Source organism: Taudactylus pleione, unplaced genomic scaffold (assembly GCF_031769625.1).
Source record: "Taudactylus pleione unplaced genomic scaffold, aTauple2 ptg000125l, whole genome shotgun sequence".
Classification (NCBI taxonomy): domain Eukaryota; kingdom Metazoa; phylum Chordata; class Amphibia; order Anura; family Myobatrachidae; genus Taudactylus; species Taudactylus pleione.
Genome location: NW_028284527.1, coordinates 9882752 through 9904204, shown reverse-complemented (window position 1 = coordinate 9904204; position 21453 = coordinate 9882752). Strand labels below are relative to the sequence as shown.

The 21453-nt window shown below is 44.2% G+C and overlaps 1 protein-coding gene across 1 annotated transcript in view; it reads right to left on the bottom strand.

Moving 5' to 3' along the window:
• PDE10A (phosphodiesterase 10A) overlaps positions 1-21453 on the bottom strand; it is a 253134-nt gene that overhangs the window by 176078 nt on the left and 55603 nt on the right. The window lies entirely within an intron of this gene.

Genomic DNA, 21453 nt, shown 5'->3' with positions numbered 1-21453 from the left:
CACCTACTTCAATTCGGATTGGCCTTTTAGGAATATCAATCTCCTAGCATTACCAATCACACGATGGCCGGCACTATTTATATCCGGCCTACACACAAAACGGAGACAGCGTCCTTGAGAAAGCCCGCTTCCGGCGAAACGCGCGTCGGCTTGTCAGCTGGGGGATCCCAGTGCGCATCTATATCGACTATTCGTATCCGCGCATCGACCATCGTTTGGTCATTTGAGGGGGCCAGAAACAGGACGATATGAACGATAACGATATAGTTATCGTTAATTTTGTCTTGTTTAATCGTACAATATGTACGCAGCATAAGTCTAACCCTAATCCTCCACTGCCAGCCCCTGCAGAATTTCGACATTCTGCACAAACCTACTTGTTAAATATCAATAATTCAACATTGCCAACATCATAACTGACAACATTGTGCTGTCGACGGTATGACTGCATTTCTTTATGTTATGCTATTTTTTCACAAATGCAACTTTTTTTCTGGTTAAAAACATTTTTGCGATATTAAGGGCCCTCATACATCAGCAATTGATTGCAGCAATTGTGCAATTTGCAATCGATTGTGTATAAAAATCTTTCCCTTTTTCAATCTATTGTGGCAATTCTGCAATCGATTGAAAAAGGGAAAGATTTTTTTACACAATCGATTGCAAACTGCACGATTGCTGCGATCAATTGCTGATGTATCGGGGCCTTAATCCACAGGTTCTCAAACGGTGCCGGTTTCCCAGGTCTTCTCACAGGATCACAAGTGAAATAATTAGCTCCACCTGTGGATCTTTTAAAATGTGCCAGTGAGTAATGAATACACCTGTGCACCTGCTAGGTGACCTGGCAAATGTGAATTGTGTGGGGTCCTGAGGGCTGAGGGCCTGATTCAGACCCGCTCATGAGCGCTGAGCGCTCACAAGCGGGTCGATGGTGCCCAAGTGCGCATGCGCACGTTGGAGGCGCTTCAGTCGTACGCATGCGCGAGACCCAAATAACGACGGCCAAGCAGTAGTTAAGGGTCTCGCACCAAAGGGGGCGTGCTGTCGATGGTGATTGACAGCACGCCCCCTTTGGTGGGCGTGCCAGGGGCGTGGCTGCCCAGACGCGGCGTTCCAATGGGAACACCTACCGTCTGGGTCCGGCCCCACTGACATCACTAGTACTCCCACTAGTGATGTCAGTGGGAGTACTTTTGGCTCTGATAGAGCCAAAAGAACTCCTGGGCTTGCGGCAGCGAGACCCTACCGCAGGGTCTCGTCGCAAGCCCGATGGTCGCGATGGTCTTGACCATCGCGACCATCATTTTGGCTGCTCGCTATAGCTGTGGGTGGTCACCCACAGCTATGCGAGTGGCCAGGAGGCCGCTCCAAAAAGGAGCAGGGACGGCCCTGATTCAGAGCGAGCGCTCTGTCAGAGCGTCCGGCTCTGAATCAGGGCCTGAGTTTGAGAACCACTGCCTTAATCCATACTTCCCAACTCTCCCTGATTGTCAGGGAGACTCCCTGAAATACAGTAGCAGCAATCTCCCTGATTGCACCTTACCCTCATTATGAAGCGGTTATATAAAAAAAAAAATCAGAGATATATACATTCAAATTGAATCATTAGTATCATTTCCCTGCATTGGTTATAAGGCCCAATGATCCCTATGGCTACATGCATTTTCTGAATAGTAACAGTATTTTTTCATCAACAAATAGATTTTACTAACTGCTTTGGGGCTCGTTTACATTTGGATGCAAGTCAGGTCTATGACACACCTCTCAGATGTAGCTGTACACGCCCACTTTACAGCCACGCTTATAGGTGTTGCTTTCACAATCTCCCTGAAATGCTTTTTCAAAAGTAGGCAAGTATGCCTTAATCTAGGTGGGCATATATTACATACCAGCTAATAAAAATAAGAAAGAAAAAAAAAAAGTGTTTAAAAGTAGAACAGTTACTTTCAATTTGCACACTCTACATGTAAAAAAAAAACCCTCGAACTAAATGCATTGAATTTATTGGCAATTACACCAAAATAGTTCCTTCTTTCACTTTTAATTAGAGCCATTTTTGGGATGTATGAAAGTCATGAATACATACCACTCAAGTTCTAAATCATTACAATGAGCGAATGCCACCACAAAATACACAAAAAGGGAGTTGTGGTCATACCACATTGGGAGCATGGCTGCATTACATGGGAGTATTTAAGGTTTCAAATTGGCATGCCCTGAACTGCCAAGTACTAAGCCACATCCAAGAAGAAAAATCTGTATAGAAAAACCAGATGCTCCTAAAATTATAATTCAAATGCAGCGCCCTCAAGATATGGGATGCTGAATCCAAAAACAAACACACAGATATAGGGGTACATTTACTAAAGTGCAGGTTTTTAGAAGTGGAGATGTTGCCCATAGCAACCAATCAGATTCTAGCCATTGCCTTCTATAAGGTGCTAGATAAATGATAAGTGGAATCTGATTGGAGATGTTGCACATAGCAACGACTTCTAAAAACCCACACTTTAGTAAATGTACCCCATAGAGTGCAAAAAGATTTTCCCTCTGAGGAAACGGCTGAACTTTGGGCCGAGAAAAGCATTAGGACTTTTCAGAATCAAAACGGTCTCTCATCTGCAGTGAGTCTCATCTGCCAGTGCCATTACTAGCCATTGGCACATGCTATAATACAAGAAACACCGCACGGACAAATCCACCCTTTCCAGGTTACAGACCTTATGGCGGTGAGACCTGTAAGCCACCTTGGCACTGGACGGAGCATAAGCCCAGGGAAAATAAAAGCAGTCTGTTCTAATACTTGCCAGCGGAGTGTCACAGCTTCACCTGGACAGCAGGAGGTATTTGAACACATTCCAATGCAGTTAGTAACAAAATCTATACCGCATGGTGCATACATTAGGCCACAGAAATCTGATGACTTGCTTAACTATAAGCCATTTACATATTGAATGTGGATAGGATTCAACATTGCCCAAAAGGGCTCATCTGCATAAGTTCTACGCGATTGTCAGTCTTATTTAGTCGTTTGAATCGGAATGCGTATGTAATAGCGGCTGTCGGGATGCATCCTGTCAGAATACGCTAATCCCTCTATGCTACCTAAAACTAAACCACCCCCCTCCCCCGCGGCTAACGCTAAGGGCACCCGGACTTACCTAGTTTGGGCTGGCATTCAATCGTCGGGATTAAGGTAAGTGTCAGTATTTCAACACCTATCTTAAGTCCCTTATCGGGATTTCCCTGTCGGGTCATTGGAGCCTTTATTTGATAATTTTTTTAACATATTTGATAAATTCACATTTTGACTGTAATGTTATGTATTTTTGTATCTGTAATATTTAGTCATATATGTGTATATATATATATATAGTAATAATTGTATGTCCTCTTACATCTACCCTGAATATGCCATATGGCGCAAGTGAGCCGCCAGGTCTCGTGCAACCCTGCTAGCGTCTGGCATCTTTTGCCCGAAAAAGCATCTTAGTCGCAATGCGATGTACAAGGACGCACCAAGTGACTGTGCTGAATAATTTGATATGCAACATTATGGATATATGTGTGCGACTGAACCTGTAAATGAAGCACAATGGAACTTTGCCTGGGAAAAAAAAGCTCCAACTGTTGCATCAAAAATTTTTTAATTATGGTAGACTTGCCTTGAGAACTCTTTCTTTGAGGTCCACAGAGATATGTGGTTGGATAGATCCAGGCACTAAACAGTTAAAGCTTTCAGCTCATAGGGTGCACTGGGTCCTCTTCCATATATACCCCACTCCTAGCCACAGGCCTTCAGTTGCGTAACCAAGCCTTAAGGCAGGAGAAGGAAAGAGGAGAAGGAAGAACAATTGTACACCAGAAACTCTCAGACATGATGAGGGAATCCGTGACCGATAGAAAAAATAACCCAATGAAGCGAGGTGCATCAGGTGGGTACTCTGTGGACCTCGAAGAAAAAGAGTTAATTAAAGTTATGGTAGACTTACCTTAATGTCTTCCTCAAGGTCCATAGGGATCCACAGGGATACCATGGGGACGTCCTAAAGCAGTTCCCCTAGGGTGGGAAATGCTCCTGAGCAAAAAGCAGAACTCGTCGCACAAAGGAAGCATCCTGAGAGGCAAAGGTATCAAAGGCATAAAAGAAAAGTGTGTACAGAAGACAACGTGGCTGCCTTGCACAATTGTTCAGCAGAGGCACCACGACTAAATGCCCATGATGGCTCTATGGACCAAGTAGAATGTGCCGTCACCGTGCTTGGGACAGGAAGATCAGCCTGTGTGTTCTGACCAGAGTGCTCGCTCTGAATCAGGGCCCTCTTACCTCAACTTGGAGCGACCTCTTGGACGCTCGCATAGCTGTGGGTCCATGATGATGGTCGCGATGGTCAAGACCATCGCGACCATCGGGTTTGCGATGAGACCCAGCGGTAGGGTCTTGCTGCCGCAAGCCCAGGAGTGACTTTGGCTCTATCAGAGCCAAAATTACTCCCACTGACATCACTACTGATGTCAGTGGGGCCGGACCCAGACGGTAGGGGTTCCCATGGGAACGCCTCCGTCTGGAAGCCACGCCCCCGGCACGCCCACCAAAGACAGCACGCCCCCTTTGGTGCGAGACCCCGAGCGACGGCTACCCCGTCGCTCGCCGGGTCTCGCGCATGCGCACGACGGAGCTCCCTCCGTCGTGCGCATGCGCATTAGGGCACCATCGACCCACTTGCGAGCGTCCTGCGCTCGCGAGCGGGTCTGAATTAGGCCCAGAGTTTGTTGTTAGACCCACTCATCCCTAGTGCTAACCGGTCCAGCCTTAGAGGAAGAGGTCATGAAGTGTCTAAGTAGAAACTCTGAAGGTCGGTGACCCAATGGCATCTGGGCCAAGCAGGAGCTATCAGTATTACTGTGCCGTCCTCTTGCTTGAATTTCCTGAGGACCCTTGGGAGGAAAGAGATTGGAGAAAATAGGTATGCCAGATTGAAGTCCCATCTTACTGCCAGAGCATCCATGAAGGCGGCTGTGAGGTCTCTGGTTCTGGACCCATACCTGTGACATGAAGCCATCAGGTCTACTACTGGTAGTCCCCATTTGTCTACTGGAAAGTGAAAGACATCTGGTGAAGAGCCCATTCCCTGACGTGTATGTCCTGATGACTTAGGAAGTCTGCTTCACAGTTTAGGACTCCGGCGATGAATAATTTCCGAGTTTGCTGGAAGATGACGTTCAGCCCAAACCAGAATGTTTGCCAGTTCCTTCATGGCTGCTCAACTTCTTGTGCCTCCCTGATGAATTAGGTAGGCCACTGTGGTCGTGTTGTCGGACTGAATCTAGACAGGCCTGCCGTGAAGGAGGTCCGGTACCAAAATGTGCGCCTTGTGCACTGCACAAAGCTCCCAAACATTTATCAGCAGATGACTTTCCTGGGCTGTCCATCTTCCCTGAAAGGTGTAATGACCTGTCACTGTGCCCCATCCTCAAAGACTGGCGTATGTGGTTAGGAGTACCCAAGTTGGGATCCGTAATGGGCGACCCTTGTCCAGATAAGTCATCTGTAGCCACTATGAGAGGGAGAGCCAAACCTCTTGTGAAATGAGGATCATTTGAGACCATCAGATGATATTGACCACCCCAATGAGACAGAATCCATTGTTGCAAGGGCCTAGAGTAGAACTGGGCATATGCCACCATGCTGAAGGTGGATACCCTAAACTCCAGGACCTGCATTGCTGAGTGAACAGATACTCGTTGATTGTGGAGCAATTTGTGCACCCGCAATTGTAGAGCCGAAATCTTGTCCACAGGTTGAAAAAAAACATTTGTGCCAGGGAATCCAGTAGTACCATCTGTTGTGTTGCAGAAAGGGAAACTTTTTCCAATTGATTATCTAGCCATGCTCCTGTAGACAGACAATGATCAGCTGTAGATGATGTTGTAAAACCTCCAAGGACCGTGCCAATATCAGGAGGTCATCCAAGTATGGTAGTATCCTGGGCCCTTGTCATCTTGGTAAACACCCTGTGGACAGACCAAAAGGACAATGCTAATGTTGCTGATGAACCGCAAAACTCAGAAACCCTTGGTGGAATAGTGCAATAGGTACATGCAGATATGCATCCTGTATGTCCAGGGGACCATAAAATCCCCAGACTCCATTGCCAGCATAATTGACAGGGTCTCCACAGTACTTGGGCACATGGATGAACTTGTTTAGATATTTCAGATTCAGAAGAGACCCATTTGGCTATTGAATCAAAAACAACTTTGAATAATAACCTCTTCCCTGTTGGCTAAAGGAACTGGGATTATCACTGAATTTAGCAGGGCATGGGTCTAGATAGAATCTGATGGGGGAGTTGTGCACGTGAGAATCCCCAGTAGGGAGGGGGATTTCCCACCTAATGCACTCTCCCATCGGGAGAGGGTAAAAAGACAGTCGTTTTGGAATCTGGAACAGTTTACCTGGAGAGTTCCATGCTTCCGCCCTAAACTCAGTGAGCTGTTCAGATTGAGGGAATCCAGCCTAAATCACCTTCTGGTGTCTAAACACCGAATTTATTAGGCTTAGGAGCTGGTACGTCATCTTCTATAATGAGGATTGATTTAACCGCCCTTACTAGAAAGGAACATCCACTGATGAATGACGCTCCTGCTTTCCAAGATAGACCCGGAGGGAGAAACCTATGTATCCTCTGCCTCCTCAGATGATATATCAGAATCTGAAAGCAGGTTGTGTAACATCTGCAGATAGGTATATACTACAATCCAGATTCTGAACTGAGTGGGCATAACCCTCCATCCAGGAAGGATGCACGGGAAGAGGAAACATAACAGGCTGTAATCACTGTGGGCAATCCAAAGTGGGAGGCAGTGTGGGAGCTGATATGCAGTCCACTAACTGCGTCATCATCTGAGACCAGGAGAATATTCAAGGTGAACCCTGACCAGGTGCTTGCAAAGTGGATTGTTGTGGTGTAGTCCAGAAACTGCTTATCCTAGCAGTTTTTGCTACCATCTCAGCAATCGTGGGGGAGTGCCATTGCCACTGTAGCAGATGTACTGCTTTTTTATGCATATACTTACTTTTAAAATGTGAGTGTAACTTTAAACTATTAAATTGTTTTGTGTACCTGGAAGTCTCTGCACTACTGGTCTCTTTTGTCTCCCCCTGTTCTCACATATATGTGAGCATCCAAACAGGGTGGTATTTATCTATAGGTGTATACCAGGAATTGACTACAGATCCATTTCTAAAAATCATTGCATATGAAAATACCATTTATCCATCACAAAGACTGAGGACTACATGATAACTCCAAAGAGCGCCTGAGCAAAAGACATAACCTTTCTTGTACAAATCTATTATATGGAAGCAAGGTGTAACTTCCTATTTGTCCTTATTGCTGGCCGATCCTTGGGACCAATTGCGCACTGTTTCTACCCTATTTGTTACAACAATGCACAGTCAATCCTGTATGAAATCCTGAGAGGCCTACTGCACATGATTTACATGAAACCAGCACAGGGACAACAGTCTCCTGTTTACCCTTGTCCTGAGACATGGAAAATACTTGTAAGTAACGCTCCACAAATGGAGGGCTAACAATGTAATATGACCTCCTTCCAGGGGCGTAGGGAGGGCGGCTCCGGTGGAGTGCAAGCTCCAGGTGCCGAGAATGATAGAGGGCGTACGGCAGCCTGACTGGCGCCGCGCAGCACCTACAGCCTGGCCGCCCGCGACTCGCAGCTGTCAAACAGTGACAGCCTGAGCCGCGAGTAGGCTTTCTCATGCTGCGCTGCTGAGCCGAGTGGTGCGTGTGATGTCACAACGTCACACGCACCACTCGGGTCAGGAGCGCAGAATGACGTCAGGCGGGGAGACAGTCTAGAAGGGAGTGTGGAGAGAGGAGCTGCCCGGGAGGCGCCGCACAGCACCGCATCGAGAACACAGAGAACAAAAAAAAAAAACTTCTGGCTCTCTGGGTCTGGTAATACAGTATGTAACATATAATTTATAGGGGCGGTTAGTGAGGGGGGGTAAAGTTAATGACAGTGCCCAGTGCCCCCCCACTGATCATAGCAGGTCCCCATACCTTGTTATATTTATTATTGCACCCATCAGTCAGTGTCCTGTTGATTATATATCAGTGGACCACTGATAATTAATAAAATATATATATATATATATATATATATATCAGTGGTCCACAGATATATAATTAACAGGTCACTGACTGATGGGTGCAATAATAAATATAAGGGATCAGGAACCTGCTACAATCAGTGAGGGGGGGGGGGGCACTGCCACTGACATTCATAAAAAATTTACTATATAAAAAAAATAAAATGCATTTACTATATGAAAATGTTTGTACTATATGAAAATAAATGTATGTACTACAGTATGTGAAAATAAATGTATTTACTATATGAAAAAAATACACTGCTGAACGCAGATTCCCAATTATCGGGAATCTGCGCATGTGCTGAACCCATTCTGTAAGTGTGCAGAATGGGTCCTGTTTGATCGCACGCAGACCCTTGAATGCCTTTGCCTGATTGACAGGCAGAGGCATTTAAGGGGTGGTGCAGGGTCGGCTGCCGTTCCCGGAAACGGGGTGTGTCTGCCTCGTTTTCCGGGAGTGGGCAGCCCAGAGACTGCATGGACGTACGCAGTCTTCGGGGCTCGCATGCCGGCCAGGCAGAGTAAGCTGAGACTTACTCAGCTGGCTGGCCGCCCAGCGCCATTCACCATCGCAACCATTGCCCACCAATGGTCGTGATGGTGATCCGAGCCTGCGACCTCGGTCACAGTGCTGGGATCGTAAATGCTGCAGGGGGTGTCATACACCTCCTGCTGCATTTGTATTATTGCAAGGATCGCGTGCTGCTTTGCAATTGAGATCCTTGCTAAATCAGGCTCTTTGTGACCAATTTAGGATTTTAAAATATGTTTTATTTTCAAATGTAACATGTCCCCACATGTTGGCCACGCCCCCAATTCAGTTGAGGGGATGGGGGGCGCCGAAACATACCCTTGCTCCGGGCACCATGGCACCTAGCTACTCCTCTGCCTCCTTCACATATAAAAATAAATGTGAAGTACTCTCTAACCCCTATACACCAGGTAGTTGGGGGTTAGGAAAAAACATATAGAAAACTAGTCAAAAAAAAAATAATGCATATAATATATTTGCAAAGGGCATTAAAATCTACATGCATACAAATATATTTACAATTCAGCACTGAATCAACTATACAAGTAAAAAAGTTGGTGGGATTCCAGTGCTATATACACCTTGGTCCCAGGAGAAAGGTAAACTCAGAGACAGCTCAAATCTCCCCTCAGAAACACTTCCATGATCAATTTCAGCTGAGCTTCTCCAATTAATTGAGAGGGGGGGGGGGGGGATGGGCAGCTCAGTCTTCACAAGAAAAAGTGAAGTACAATTTAACCCCTACACATCCTGGTTAAATGAAGCTTTTATATATATTGGACTGATGTGGCTTTACATGACATCAGCACAGGAGCCTCTGACCCTGATTAAGAGCCGGACGCTCTGACAGAGCGCTCGCTCTGAATCAGGGCCGTCCCTCCTACTTTTTGGAGCGGCCTCCTGGCCGCTCGCATAGCTGTGGGTGACCACCCACAGCTATAGCGAACGGCCAAAATGATGGTCGCGATGGTCAAGTCCATCGCGACCATCGGGCTTGCGACGAGACCCTTGTGGTAGGGTCTCACTGCCGCAAGCCCTGGAGTGCTTTTGGCTCTATCAGAGCCAAAAGCACTCCCACTGACATCACTAGTGATGTCAGTGGGACCGGCCCCAGACGGTAGGCGTTCCCATGAGAACGCCTTCGTCTGGGCAGCCACACCTCCGGCATGCCCACCAAAGGGGGCATGCTGTCAATCACCATCGACAGCACGCCCCCTTTGGTGCGAGACCCATAACGACGGCTTGGCCATCGTTATTCAGGTCTCGTGCATGCGCACGACGGAGCTGCCTCCGTCTTGCGCATGCGCACTTGGGCACCATCGACCCGCTTGAAAGCACTCAGCGCTCGCAAGCGGGTCTGAATCAGGCCCTCTGTGTCCTGTTTACCTTTTACTCTTGACATTTTTTTAAATAAAGGAAACAATACAAATGCCATTTGACAGCCTTCACAAATTAAATTTAAATGTGAAGTACCCAGAGGAAAACCCCCACCCCAGAGGGATGGAGAGAAAACAGTGATAGTTATAATTGATAGTCAGAAATAAAGGACAGTATCAATACAGCAGCAAGCAAACAGTCACATACAATACATATGTAAATAATCGCAATATACTCTAAATCAACTACTCAAACCAAATCATGATGGGATATAAAGCACTGTGGACCTCATTCAGAGGCGGTCGCACGGAGCGATTGGACATAGCGAGCGATGTTTTCTTCAACTGCGCATGCGTGTACCTGGCAGTGCACATGCACAACCCTGTCTTCCCGACCGCAATCCTCTTGCTCGCTAGTCACTACGAGGTCGTAGCTGTGATTGACGTTTCATGCCATTTGTGGGTGGTTACAGGGGAAGGTGGTTGTGAACGGGGGTGTGGTGGTGCGCACGCAGGCGTGGTTGACCTTAAAAAGGGCGTTTTAAGGGCGTGCATATATTACTGAGCGAGTCATCACACACACGTCATCTCGTTGCAATAACGACGCTATTACTCGCAGAGCTAAGGGTAGCCCAGGGTCTGCCTTAAGCATTGCGAGTGCTGGCGATGGCTACTGCCTCAACCGATGTTTGTAGGCAATTAACAATGCAACAGGTGTTAATCGTGCTGACGTAGGTTGCTGCCTGTGACCGATTCTGAATTAGGCCGTAGAGATAGGAGGTGTGCTTTCATTGTTGTGGGTGTTTCCGCGCTTACGATGTGCTTTGCGACTGAGCGCTCGTTTTGCATATTCTCGGTCACTTTGGGTGCGACCGATCGATCCCGGGCAACCGCCTCTGAATGAGGTCCTGTATACCTTAACCACGGAAGAGGTATACATGGAGACTGACCCAAACCCTCCTGAGACAAACAGTAGCGCACAGATTGTAGTCTGTGAGCGTCTTATTGGGGGGCTGCGTATGGATTGGGGGAGGAGCTGCCGGGGGAGCGCCGACCTTCCCTAAGCTGCATTAACCAGCCAAGTACTCTGGCCTCATGGCAGCTGATATCGTCTGCTGCCGATCCCCGGCATCAGACGATAAGGCACCAGCGGTGTAGTGAGGATGCAGACAATTCTGGGCCCTGACTGCAGCGGCTTCTGGTGCGTCTGACACCAGAAGCAAGGACTGCCGCGTGCGATTCCCCATAAGCGAGGAATCAGCTTACCTGTCATCTCCGTGCGTTCGGTTGCAGTTCAGGTCTCAGCGTCAATGCTAGCAAGCTAAGCCGAGACCCGCCAGAATCACCAGCACAATTACTGATGTATTGGCCCGGCGGAGGTAGATGGAGTCGCATTATCTGCGTCTTTATACAGACGCTGAGTACTGCTGACTCAAACATAATAAAATAAAACACATAAAATTAAAGCTGAGGACTGCCAAAGCAGTCCCGTTACAAAGGTGTATCTTGATCCTGCCGCACCAAACGAACAACTGAAGGCCTGTGACTAGGGATGGGGTATATATGGAGGAGGACCCATTGCATCCTGGGAGCTGAATGCTTTAACCGTTTGATGCCTGGATCTCTCCAACCACATTACCCCATGGTAACCCTGTGGATCTCTATGTACCCTGAAGAAGAAAGACGCCCGGCCCTAGCAGAGCAGCACAGGATCTGGCAAGCCAAAAGCGGCTATTTGGAGTGACTGCAGCAAGAATGTATGAGGACACATCTGTATAATGCTTTTCTCCAGTAGAACTCAAGACACTTAAAAACATAGTTGCTTACCTTTGCTGTCTCTTCCACGGGAGAAGCCCTGGGAGGAAAGGCAGGTGGGTGGCGACGGGGCCTGACGATTTGAGTCATTAAGCCCCGCCCCTCACTGTAAAATGCCCACGATTGGTTTAAATTGAAATAGGGGGCGGCACCAAATGATGCGAATCACATCATTGAGCCTCGCCCCCTGCACTGACACCTGTGATCGCCACAGAAATTCTCCTAATTCTGCCCGCTTCACTAGGAAGTGGGCATAATGGGGGAGAAATGCCTACCCTTCCGGGGGTGTGGGGGGGTTACCCAAAAAAAAAAAACCTTAAAAATTGACGTTACATAAAACAATATCACTATGAACTGGCATTCTGCAAAGCAAAATCTCAAAATTAGTCATGTGGGAAGGTCACACATTACATTTATGCAAATGAGGCCAAATTCCAAAAGGGGACTTAACCAGATCACAGTGGCGGCATGACCCCACCAACAATGGTGTGAATAGTGCTACACCTTACTGCCCTCCACTCAGAAGACTTCACTGCAACACATGTAGTGACCATGAATGCAGGGCAGTAGCAAACAATGGTTGGATAGAGCCTTCAAAATTGGGATTGTCCCACTTAATCTGTGAGGGATGCGATGTGATAGATATTACATGAAAGGAATGTGTCACAGAATGCACTATTATGTGAAAATACATAAAAGCTTGTACAAAAGGGCATTCTGTAAACTCACATCAAAATGATATTAAAAAAAACAAAATGTACATGTGCAAGTATCCATGTTCACCAAGTTTCTAAACAAAAAAAAAAAAAAGTATGCACAAGATATGTGAAACAAGCGTGCTCTATCTAGGGAATACACGGTTGTTTTCATAAACATACAGGCAGAATTTGCAACAGTGTTAATTAGTTCTGCTGGGGACGGAAGTTGTGTTGTTTCCCAACAACTACAAGTAGTAACGCATGCAATAAGCTTACATAAGCATAGCTTCACTATTTCACCACATTTAGTAATTGGTAGTTATAGCTTCTTCAGCACATAATTTAAAGATTGGCATATGTGATTAAATACCTCACAAAATAGAATCACAGATAAGGCCTTAAAATAATAATTGACATGGATTAAAAAAAAAAAAAAAAAAAGGTCCCCCTCATATAGCAATTTCTTCAGATGCTCTGGTCCAAACAGCTGCTCTCCATGCCGTGGCTAAAATGTGTAATTTCCCTGCAGTGCACAGGAAATGGGGTACATTTTAATCAGCTGCAGAGCTCATGCTGCAGACTGGAGAGTACACAATCAAATACTTGCATTGAAGTAACCTTCATTTCATACATAACTACTACATAACTACTCTCCCGGAAGTCGCGGGAGGCTCACGATTTTTCGGGTGATCCCCCGCACCCCCAGGTAGGCATTTCTCCCACATTCTGCACACTTCCTAGTTCCAGGGTTCCATACCACCTTAGGAGTGTATCGTTCTGGCTTATACCATCTGGTATGAATATAGCTCTCACTTTTTAAATTTATATGTTCTAATACCATTAAAAAAGGTGATTTTTACACACACTTGGAGTTTCTCTTTTTGCATATGCCTGATGTGGGGATAGATACACGGAGCATGTAGAGAAAGAAACCTTTGAGTCTGCAACATACTTGATTGATGTAAGCTTCTAGTAAGCATTATTATATACAATTTACTATATATATGCACTAGGATGTATATATGAAATTCTTCTATCCTTTCAAAGAGCACATCTTTGGGATTCTGTGGACTATTTCTATAGTTCCCTATACGTTTATAGTTGTGTAATCATCATTTTAAATCAGTTTTTTTACCATGAAATTCTGCATATGATACTATGAGAGAGTAGGACACCTACATTGGAAACATCACAGCTGCATTTATACTTTGTGACTATTCCTATATTTTGGATCTTCTGAGTGCTTATGAGGTTTTTATTTGTCTATATATTTCTGACTGCTGCCCGGAAAACCAGGGCGGGGGGTATACCAACCAGCACACAACTATATAGGAAAGTATTCCAAGGCACTGTCAGATTAATACATTTTATCAGATATTATAAAATAATACATACACATACATAAAATAAGTCCAATATAGGAAAATCTATGTCCGGAAGAGAAACAAATATTTAATGCCCCAATTGGGACAGATTTCTAGCTGTTAATTTATGTCTAAAATGCGATGACACAGTTAAAAGTCTGTATCCACCAGTGCAGACAAAGTATCCAATGTCTAAAATCAATTTTTCTTTATTCCAAATTGCAACAATACGGAGGTATTTCTTTATGTCACTTGGAAGAGAGAAGCAAAAATAGCTGATGGATATATTGATTTCTCTAATAGGCAATGTAAGATGTCATTCACTCCCGAGAGATTGTTAACATATGCGGATAAGCAGGTACTTCGTTATGTGGCTCGTATACAGATTTGTAAATCACCGACAAGTCTTTCATCTTCACAGATACTATATCTGTATATTATTACCACCCAGCGCACCCGATGTACTAGGCAGTCTGCCTGTTCTTAGTACAGCCTCTCATACCATGCTGCACTGTCTGTGTAAATTGGAAAGCAGTAAAAAGTCAGTTGCCAGTTTGTATCTCTCCATCTCTGCCTCTCCAGATTAGCACTTCACGTGGTATACGGCCAGGGGGAATGATGTCCGTATTGACAGGTCAATAGTCTCACCAGGAAGTCTCTAAGAGTTTCTCCGCTTTTAGCAAAGTCAGCAGCATTTTAGACATAAGCGCTTGGAATCAAATTAACAACTAGAAATCTGTCCCAATTGGGACATTAGACCAGTGTTGGCTAACCTTGACACTCCAGCTGTTATGGAACTACATAACCCAGCATGCACTGCTACAGTTTTGCTATTAGGGCATGCTAAAACTGTGGCAGGGCATGCTGGGATATATAGTTCCACAACAGCTGGAGTGTCAAGGTTAGCCAACACTGCATTAGACATTTGTTTCTCTTCCGGATCTAGAGATTCCTGGGGAAGGGGGGGGGGTTATGGTCATAGATTTTACTATATTGGACTTATTTTATGTATGTGTATGTATTATTTTATAACATCTGATTAATTTATTAATCTGACAGCACTGGGATCCTGACTACATTCAGCACACACCGCTATCCGGGTTATATGTCAAAAGCTTGTTGCCTATTAAATACTAAGTTAAGAGCAGTGTAGGATTTTGCCTTGGGGCTGCAACCAGTAAAAGTCACCACCCGCAGGACTGCCTAGCAGTGACAGTGACTTCCCATTGGAAGTGCTCCCTGCTAATCACAGCCAAATGGGCAGTCCCAGGGGGAGGGGTATTCTCCCCCTGGGACTACCAGTCCAAACTGCGATAGCAGAGAGTGCTTCCCTTGGGAAGCCACTCCCCTGCTATTATGGAAGTCTGTACCAGGTTCTACGGGATGCAGCTGATGCAGTCCCCGGAAATCAACCAGTTTGCTAATTATATGGGAATTCAATATGGAGCGAAAACTCAGTTTTTGCGTTAATATTGCACCTATGACGTCATTATCGTAGGTTTTAGTTTTACACTGTATTCAATTTCAAAGACTTTTCGCAGGTTCGAAAAGTCTTTGAAAAAAACCGGGGATGACTTTTCACCACTGAATAGGTGGCGAAAAAAAATGCAGAATTGGGGTTTAGGGGTGCAGGCTTAAAAAAAATAGCCTGCACCCCTGGGAATGACATTTTAAAAATAACTGTCAAAAAAAAAATAGGGACACCCCAAAAAAATTTATTTAAAAATTGGGGTGAAAAAAAAAAAAATGGGAAAAGATTGTTTAACAATAGGGAAATAGGTTCAGGGCTATTCTGCAAATATGCGGCAAGTGTATTCTAAAATAGATTAATAGCGGCAGGTGCACAGTTGCAGAATTTTTAAAAAATTACTTTAGGGACATAAAAATATGCTAGTACCCATTTTCATGTACCCCAAATTTGATGGGACCACTTAAAAAAAATGAAAAAAAAAAACCTAAGTGCTCTTCTGCATCACTTCTTCAATGTCGGGAAAAAAACACCTGCTGCAGCTATTTAAATCCCCGACTCATTTGCAGGCTAAAACGGGGGTACCCATAGTGATCTCCCATGTTTTTACAGCTTTAGGGGGTCCTATAATTATTTTAAGGAAAATTTCGTAATTTAACGCAAATCCCACTTCGCAGGCTCCCATTTTCATAGGTTTCATATTGAATACAGGGATAAGCGGGCGCGCGCCCAATACTTTATCCCAGGTAAAAGCTCCAATATGAAACGTAAACTTCAACAGCGAAGTTTACGTTTCATATTGACTACCCCTCTTAGTGTGCATGCACAGGATTGCGATCTTGTTCATGCGCACAATTACAATACAAACCCCCTAGCCAGACAGGTAAAAATCTGCCACTGGTTATGAGCAAATGGCTCTTTAGAATGGCTCTGAGATGGTGGCAAATATACAACAGTCAAGGCACAAAGTACATATTTAAAGAAGCTTAATAGTGAGAAGTGGTTTTAAATGTAACCTATTGCCAAATATTAATTTAAGAAGAAGGTTTTACTTCATGTTTCGATTTGGTTATACAGTGTAGTTACTTTTACTGAAGTGAACAAACCTGTGTGTTAAGGTTAGTACACACCTGACAGATATCTGCAATTGATGGTCGTTCATACACACTGAACGACCATCATCTGTGCTGCAGCGGGTCCCGGCGGCCGGGGGGTGGGTAGGGAGCATGGCCTAATCGCGGGAGGCGTGGCCATGCCCCCTTCAGAAAAAAAAACATTTGCGGCACAGTGCTGGGGAGAGGGGTGCTGTGTGGGGGGCGCAATAAGCATGATCGCTCCCCCCTTGGGCATAGGAGACTGCTCAGGCTGCTGCAGAGTGTGCTAGAAGCTCCAGAGCAGAGAGCGACACCCCAGACAGGAAAGAGGAACTGCACAACTTGTGATAGAACGAACAATACTGTTGCTGGAAGTCTTGAATTCTCCCCTTCTGCTCCACGGGAGGTTTCTGTCCTCCCTTAGGAAACCTGCATTAAGGTTTGACAGGCATAAGCCTAGATGTGACCCTGTGGCAGTAATACTTGTTTGCCATCTAAAAAGATATTGAAATAAAATGAAATTACAACAAACGATAGCTAAGAGAAATGACTATCAGGCGCACACTTAACAGATTGTACTATTGCTATTTAAGGAAAACAAACCTACGAGGAAGAGATGCTTTGATGCAATAGTCACAGACTGAACAGCACCGATTACGTATTATATTTCCTGGTTTGTGGACCTATCTGTGTATGGAGTTTTATAATAAGACCACTGGTACTTTGCTGCAGTGTCCCTAGGTTTCAAAGAGGGCTGCACATTAAAAATTAAAAAAATATATATACTTTCTCTAAAACGTAACGCAATCTTGGGCTAGTGTTAAGGCGGGTATCCACTTGCGGATTAAAATGAGTGATTGAACGATAATGATATCGCTCATTAGTCGTGCACAAATCGGGCATGAAAATGTCGGAAACGACCAGCGATGCGCGCTCCTTCTGGTCGTTTCCGACATCAATCATCGCCTGAACATGCTGGTTAATTTGCCAATAACGACAGATTGACCATGTTCCGGGATAAGGGAGGGTGCCTACACTGAATGACTGTAACCAGTGGGTTAAATAGTTAATTTCTACATAGGCATATAAGTTACAAACACATATACCCCTTGCTAGGCCTCTTGAGGTTTGAAATGAGATAGTCTTAATACAGTTGCTGTTTTTCCATAGAATGGTCAAATGACCTTTTAGGGTCAAAGAAGATATAAATTGAGGCCTAGCTCTACCTGTCATTTCTATTGCAACTAGAAGTATAATGAGCCATTCATAGCTTCTATGTTCTTATCAGTTAGCTACATTCCATTGTAATATGTGTAGAGATGCTAAGCATTATAGGTAATAAGCAGTGATGTCCATACTCTACACACAAAGGAGCTTTGAAAGAGTTCATCTCCAAAGATACTAGGATACGTGATTACTGTATCTCCTTGAGTATATCTTAGTGCTTACGGAGCATGTGCAAGAGAGATAAGTTTGGTCAATGCTACGTTGGACCAATGAGTGCTTGCTACCTAGCACTGTATGTAACTGATATGGGCTTAATATCCGGAAAGCCAACACCCTATACTAAGTTATATAAACCAGAGGTACACAAAGGACCCTTTAGCTCGTGTATGGACCTAAGACTCTGCAGTAGAGGTGCCTGCAATGTAAATTGAACTACCTGGGCGTTATTGCTTAACGAGGGCTCCCCAGAAGATAGGATGAAGTACATCTTATGCTGAAGATGATGATTTACCGGTGTCATCTGAATACATAGACAAAAGTTGAGTATACTCTATACGTTGCATGTTGTTTGTTTATTGTGTTTGTTACTAGTAAATAAAGTGTGTTCATTTGTACTCACTCATATTGGTCACATGTGTGTACTATTTCATTTCGATCAGAACGAAACCCACCGTTATGCAATGACATTGTTCAGTGTAGGCACTACAGGGGATGAGGAACGACTGTACGATTACAATGTCATAATCGTACTGTCTTTCCTCAGTCGTCTAGTGTAGTGGTTCTCAAACTCGGTCCTCAGGACCCCACACTTCACGATTTGCAGGTCACCCAGCACAGCACAGCACAGCACAGCACAGGTGTAATCATTACTCACTGACACATTTTAAAAGGTCCACAGGTGGGGCTAATTATTTCACTTGATTCAGTGTGGAGACATGGAAAACATGCACTGTTTGGGGTCCTGAGGACCGAGTTTGAGAACCTGTGGTCTAGTAGATACCAGCCTTTAGGAGTGTCACCAGGGAAGACCGTTCTCTTCCGGCTTGGTTCCATAATGCATTACGCCAACCGGCCCCTTCGGCCTGAGGGTGCATGCACACAGCACTGGGCCCTGTTGTCAACTTGTCGGGACAGACACCTACCAATACTGGTATTACCTTCCTGAGGCGCTTACCATACAGATGCAGAAGTGATCTTGTTATTCATTGGCCACCAACTGCATCACTGAAATGACCAGTTATTGGTATGGTAGGAGGGCACCCCATTACATTTTAAATAAGATTGTTGTGAAAGAGCGGTATGCAATGGGATACATCTACCATAGAAATTGGATCATGCAAAGTATTACCATTATAAATAAAGCATCACTTACAACCAATAAAACAATACATAAAATAGCAGATCTGCAGCTGTGGTGTACAAATAACTCTGAAAAGTATTAGACACACTGTAAATACCTTTAGTGTATACAGTACATCAGCGCGAATGGTGAGCACGGGTAATAAACACATATAAAACCTGCTGTGTAACTACTATACACTAAAGCAAAGCCAGGATCCCTAATGGCAGATTTCTTAATTAAATATCAAGGGGTCTATTTGCTAAACAGTGTTAGGAGACAAAGTGAAAGGAAATAAGGTGCCAGCCAAACAACTTCCAACTGTCATTTTTCAAACACAGCCTGTGACATGGCAGCTAGGAGCTGATTGGCTGGCACCTTATCTCCTTTCACTTTGTCTCCTAACACTGCTTAGTAAATAGACCTCCGAGTATTTATACTACTTTATTTAATAATTTCACTATACAATGCAGGATAATGGTAAGCATTAAGTATCATGTGTACAAAGCAAGATGCTTATTCATTTGCATGTAAAATGTAACAAACTTGCATTTTAATATCACAGTATGCTTAAACCAAACCTTGTCTCAATTATATTTAACAAAGTTTAAAACTGAATACAATCAGATATAAGATCAAAGGCTCAACATGTAAAAGAAAAATATACTCCAGCAGGACTTCCATGCCTCATACAATGAATCTTTTCTTCCCTCATGTTACAGAGCTTAGGCAAAAAGCCAGAATGTTACTTATCAGCTGCTTGACATCAGGGGAGAGTTGTGTGCGTCACAGACCCAGTGGGGACCCCTTGCCTTATGGCTCAGTAGCATTTGGTTCTTATCTTATCAGTGTTTGGAGCCTGGCACTTCTACGGCAATGAAAAATAAAAAACAAAACATGATGGAAGGAAGAGAACGGATCAATTAGGCAAATGCCTACACTATATACATACATATGCGAGAGCTTTTACCTAATTCCACCATGCCCAAAGAGGTATAAAAACTAGTGACCTAGGCAGAGATATAAAATATTCATATATTTTAATATTAGTCCGGCACTCCCCACTTGTAATAAGAATAACTTCTCCGGTGCCCTCCTTAGGAGCTAACGCTGCCCCCAATAATCCATCTTTGACATGTTGAGGCACTCTGAGATTTATATCCCCACCAAATGACAAGCTCAAGTGTGTAGCTGCGTGAACGCCACAAACAATACATACATACGCTGCACACTCACCTAATTAAACTCCAAACTGTATTTCATTTAAATTCAGGGAATGTTGGTTTCTAAATATTGCAACAATTTGTTAAGCCGGCCAGTCCCTACATGGACTCCCAAAATCACGAGAAAGAACTGCTCTGCATCCTTTACTACCAAGCATCAAACAGATTTTATACACATACTATGCTATTTCAGGAGTTGAGGTCTGCTAGCTCATAAGTTTAAAGAGACAGTACCTTCCCCAAGCATATCAATTAATGGGCACCTGTGGAATTGACAAGAATTGGCTTACAGTACATATGAGAATATATGTGGTGCAAGAGAAATGTGACCACAAAAATGTATTATATATATATATATATATATATATATATATACACAGAAAAACTACTAGAAGAAAAGCAGCTAGTCACTGCCTTACTGACAGAAACATGCCAAGTTTTATTCACTTAGACATTAAATATATATTATATTAAATATAATTCAAACTAAAAAAACAGTCTATTATGAACAATTTTTTCCTCCAATTCTATATCTGGTTCACACTACATCTCCACATACAACTACTTAGAACAGGAGCAATTTTATAAGTCAGACATAACTTTTTCCTTTATTTTGTTAGGTCACGCTCCTATATACACACACCTTGAATGGTTAAACACACTTGGCCAATGTGTGCATATATCAGACTGTGTGGATATAAAAATTATATATATATATACACATACACACACATGCATGCATTTTTTGTAATTGTATTATCTGTATAAGATGCTATTATCAGGGCCGTAGCTAGGGTAGTGCGGCCGGTGCCATTGCACAGGGCACCACAGGTCAGGGGGTGCTGTTTGGGCCTGTTAAATTTCTGTTTATTATCATTCTTGCTTCTAGCTTCCTCTTATTTCATCCCCAGCATCTCCTGGCCTCTCCAATCTCTTCCCTGGTCCTTCCCCATGAGGCCATGGCCCTTTTTGGTTGCATTATGTCCCTTTGAAAAATGAGGGGGGCACCAATGCTCTTTCTGGCACAGGGCACCAAAAAGTCTAGTTACGGCTCTGGCTATTAGTAGCTTTCTTGAAGAAAAAAAAAAAAAAAGAAGAGTAAGAAATAAAACACAATTTTTGTATGTAATTA